The sequence below is a fragment of the Akebia trifoliata genome, chromosome 8 (genome assembly GCF_017979445.1).
Source record: "Akebia trifoliata isolate Shusen 1 chromosome 8, ASM1797944v1, whole genome shotgun sequence".
NCBI classification, from domain to species: domain Eukaryota; kingdom Viridiplantae; phylum Streptophyta; class Magnoliopsida; order Ranunculales; family Lardizabalaceae; genus Akebia; species Akebia trifoliata.
Window position 1 is genome coordinate 13,103,699 of NC_141382.1, and position 4,618 is coordinate 13,108,316.

The 4,618-nt window shown below is 35.9% G+C and overlaps 1 long non-coding RNA gene across 1 annotated transcript; it reads right to left on the bottom strand.

The window, feature by feature from the left end:
- Positions 1–1,354: 1,354 nt before the first annotated feature.
- On the bottom strand, positions 1,355–4,354 carry LOC147396177 (uncharacterized). Its single transcript, XR_015180656.1, has 2 exons — positions 3,125–4,354; positions 1,355–1,618 (listed from the first exon to the last, which is right to left on the bottom strand). It is a non-coding gene; the product is annotated as an uncharacterized LOC147396177 (long non-coding RNA).
- Positions 4,355–4,618: the final 264 nt, after the last annotated feature.

Genomic DNA, 4,618 nt, shown 5'->3' on the forward strand with positions numbered 1-4,618 from the left:
ATCATGCCTCAAGATTCGAGCCGAACATTCTAGACGTTTTGGCTATTGTAACTAAAGGCTCTTCTCGAAAAAAAATCAAGCTAAAACCCGACTCTATAACCCGATTAGAAAAACTCTAAATTAAGGGGTTGTCCTTAAGAGAAGGGGTCCCTCTTCTTCTTCTAAATTCTTTGTAATTCTTTCGATTTTTCTTTTGGAGAGAGAGTTATTGATTGTACTGAGAGCATCAAGAGTTTTTTCTTCATCTTTCTTATTTAATTCTAGTTGTAGTTCTATTGTAAAATCATTAGAAAGGAATCAAAATGCAACATAGTTTTCTTATCTTCTTCTCTACCACATTTTACTTATTTTACTATTGTTGCAACTTGCTCCTTATGATGATCGGTTAGACTCTCCTTAGAGAGATCAAAGATATCGGAACAAGTTCATCTTAATATTATTATTCTAATTATATATCTCTGCTTTGAATTGTAATATTATGAAGCCTCTTAAGATGAGATCATCCAATTTGTACCTCCGATTCAAGCTTTGATGATTATTGCTTAGATAAGTTCAAGAATAATTATGTTCTATGATGAATTGAGATACAAATCGGGTAATCTCTTCTAAGTTCAGGATTCACATGGATATTCTTTAGTTACAATCAGTTTTTAATCGATTTATCTTCCGATCCACGAGCAATGACTTGTGACGTGGATCGAGTTAAAATTAGAATTATTCAGCAATAAGGATGACTTGCAAGGGTTGATTTGAACTCTCTAAGCCCAGTTTATTTCTTAGTTGCAATTTTCTATTCTATTTTAAAGAATTTATTTTCAAATTCTATTTTGATTTTTAATTCAAATGAACATCTGAATCACGATTGTCCCTGTGGAATGAATCCTACTTACCCAAGTTTTATTCTAATATTTCTACAATTTACAAAAGTTGCAACGATCACGATATATGAGAAAACTTTGTCTACAACTTTGGCTATAATTTTGGCTACCGAGTATTGTCTTATATATATGGTCATGGTCGATGCCAACTATTTGGCCAATGTGTTTTCTCCTACATGGGTTAGAAGTTTTGAAATAGGATGATTTTTTAGTGAAAATGAACTTTATGGTGAGGAAATCCTCACCAAAAATCAGCCCATCCGAAACTTCTAACCCTATGTTTATGATTTGAAAAATCGTGGGCTGTCTGTTTTTTGTAAACCTGTGGCGCCCCGCCGGACGCTAACACAAATCCCCATGTCAGATCTCGAGGTATTATGTAACACCTCGAAATTTCGGCATGGTCTCCTCTGTTTATGTTAGCATTCCAAGGCGTTCAACCTGCACCTGATAAACGACATACAATCCTGCATACATACAAAATATAATACTAGCGGAAGCCTATATAAGTCTAATAACGTACGAATTATCAGAGTGCGGAAGAAGAAAATTTACGGGATTATACAAAATTTTCTCACTCTAACAAGAGTCCTAACGCTCAATACAAATCTATAATACTCCTAGACAAATGGAGTATAACTCCAATACTTACCAGGTGACGGACTCTGGCTGTCTATCTGACCCACCAGATGATTCTCACTCATGTTCTACTCCTGCCTCGCTAAGCTTCGGATCTGAAACTAAAAAATGGAGGATGAAAGGGTGAGTAACAATGGTTACCCAGTAAGGAAACAACAATTTCTGCCAATAACCTCTCCTAACATGAACGAATAAACATACTGAATAATTTTAAAATAAACAAAGTTTTACAGAAGAAAACTACGATTAACTGGTACATATAGCCAGGGATGAGCAACTAAACATTTTAAAACTCACATTACATCGATCAGCAGTACTCACTATAACATTCTCTTTTTATACAAATCTAATTGATCAAATGGAAACAATAAACATGCATTTCATTTTATATATCAAAATAAGCAACAGATACATAATACACGATGGTGGAGTATTGGAATTAGAGAGTTGGGATTCACGACTGGATCGCTCCCAGTCGGGACATGATGTTACAATTCCTTTCTGGCTTTTAGTTCCTGATTTTGTGGCCGGTCGCTGCCCTTACCACGTTTGGTTGACCATTTATCCGGCTCAGGCTGGCCGTTTGACGTGACCGTAAGCAATGGGTCTCTTTTCGATGTGTCAGAACGTTCGACTACTATAGATTGTTAGTGATCACTGACCAATCATCTTCGTCTATGCCTATCAGGCGTACATGTGATTCCCAAATATACAAACCATTCGTATACGACCACCTTTACATTACAAGTTCACTGGTAAAGATAGAGAGGAATAAACCCGGATTCCAGTTGTGACTCCACTCTCATACGCGTCCCATACCACGTATGAGTTTGGTGGTCCCTACCGTACATCCCAAGATAGTACACCACTCCGGATGATATGATGCACTATCCCTTCAGGCATTCACAAACTCTTTAACAGCTCACAAAATAGCTACTTATATATATTATTTTCATTTGAAAACAAAAGAGAAATTAACAATACAAGGTTGAGAATAGATATCCAGTTTCCTACCATGCAAGTGTGGCCACCCGGCCTAAAATAAATAACATAACAGAGCGCCTCGCGCTAACAGAAAGTAAATAAACATGCAACCAGTAACATTATCCCTGGATATCCGTTCACCAACCTGCATACAACACAACAACGTAAAATGCAGACATCACCCCTCGGGTGTGACTCTGACATTTTACCATTTCATACCCTTTTTCCCTTTTTTCGACTTTTACAGTTTTCAATCTCTTCATAAAATATCCATTTTCTGATATTCATCAACTCAATATGAGTTTATTGAATATTAAATCACATTTTTCAACTATAGAATTTATTTCTATCAATAATATTGAAAAAAAAATACAAATTTCATATCAAAACGGGGTCCGAGCAGTGCACAAGACCCAATTTATGGCAATAACCCGTTAAAATACTCTACCCACGTATAATTTGTTAAAAATACAATTAAACATATCAAACATGCAATTTTTGGCGTGAATTTTGAAATAAACAAAGAATTCTATATTTCGGAAATACATCCAAATTTTTCCAATAAAATCCTAAATGCAATTTTCACAATCTATGATTACTAATAGAAATTGAGAGTTCCTTACAATGTCTAGGCGAAAGGATCGAAGCGTGTGCGCGGAAATCGAGGCGATCGGCGCGGAAATCGAGACGGACCGAACTTCGAAACGGCTGATTTTTGAAATCGACCTGGTGGTTTTGAAGATCTCGATGTGCTCGTCTCTTCTCCCTTCTACGACGAAAGACAGTTTGACCCCGAAATCGATGAAAATCGAGGTCGAAGTTACGAAAATCTCCGTATAAAAATACGGCTGATTTTTTACTATACGGGGTGAAAAATACGAGAAAACGGAAGGAATTTGGTTGGGTTATGTAGAGAATGAGGCTGCGGACGTTTCTCCCTTCTGCGTCGGAAAGCGATTTGACCCCGAAACGGACGAAATCCGAGGTCAAAGTTTCGAAATTTCCGTATCCAAATACGGCTGATTTTTGATGATATCGGGTGAAATAGGAAGTGAAATGAAGATAGGTTGGGTGGGTTTTGTAGAGAACGAAGCTGTGGACCTTTTTCTCTTCTGCGGCGATCGTCGAAAGTGGACCGTTTGCGAGAGATCTGAAGTGGAAAAATCGGAGGAAAAACAAATTTCTTTTTCTTTTTTTTTTTCGTTTTTTTTTTTTTTCGCACTGTTTGGACGAGTGGGAAAGATGAGATTAAAAAAAATTTTAATATTATTTATATAATATTTGGGACGAATTCGGTATTTCGCCTATTGTTTTGATCGACGATAACTTGGTCATTCGGTCTCCAAAACTGACAAATGAATACTCTATTTCGCCTAATTTTTCGTTCCGGATCTAATGGTATAGTCAATTTCTACAAATTATGTCTCCATCAAAAATTTACATTTTTGGCCTGACGTGACCCCTAAACTTGATGTCGTTTTCGTTTTTGGCGATAATTCAACTTCCTGATCTCCAAAAATGACAAATAAATAGTCCATGTTGAATAATTTTTCGTTATGAACCCAATGGTATGATCGAATTTTAAAAATTATTCCTCTAACAAAAAGTCACTGTTTTAGCCTGGTCCGACCCGGTAATCGAGGATTTTGCAACTTTTATATTCGGACTCGCATTTGAGCGTGCTTACAGGCTAAACTATGTTTTTCGATCATTTTGAATCTAATGGTGAGGTCAGATTCCATTAAAAATGATCAAAAACATCCTAAAGTTTTACCTCTAAATCCCACTTTCAAGATTTTCTTAAAATTCCACTATTTATTTTTTCCTCGAGATACGAATTAAAAATTCGGGGTGTTACAAAACCACTTTTGATGGGGTTAGAAGTTTCAAAATGAGCTGATTTTTAATGAGAATGATCTCCTCGCTATAGAGATCATCCTCATAAAAAATCAACTCATATTCTGAAACTTCTAACCCATGTCGGACAAAACGCAGTGGCCAAATAGTTGGCACCCAAATATATATATATATATATATATATATATATATATATATATTATATATATATATATATATATATACATATGAAAAGTTTTTGAATGCCCTAAAGAGAGCCA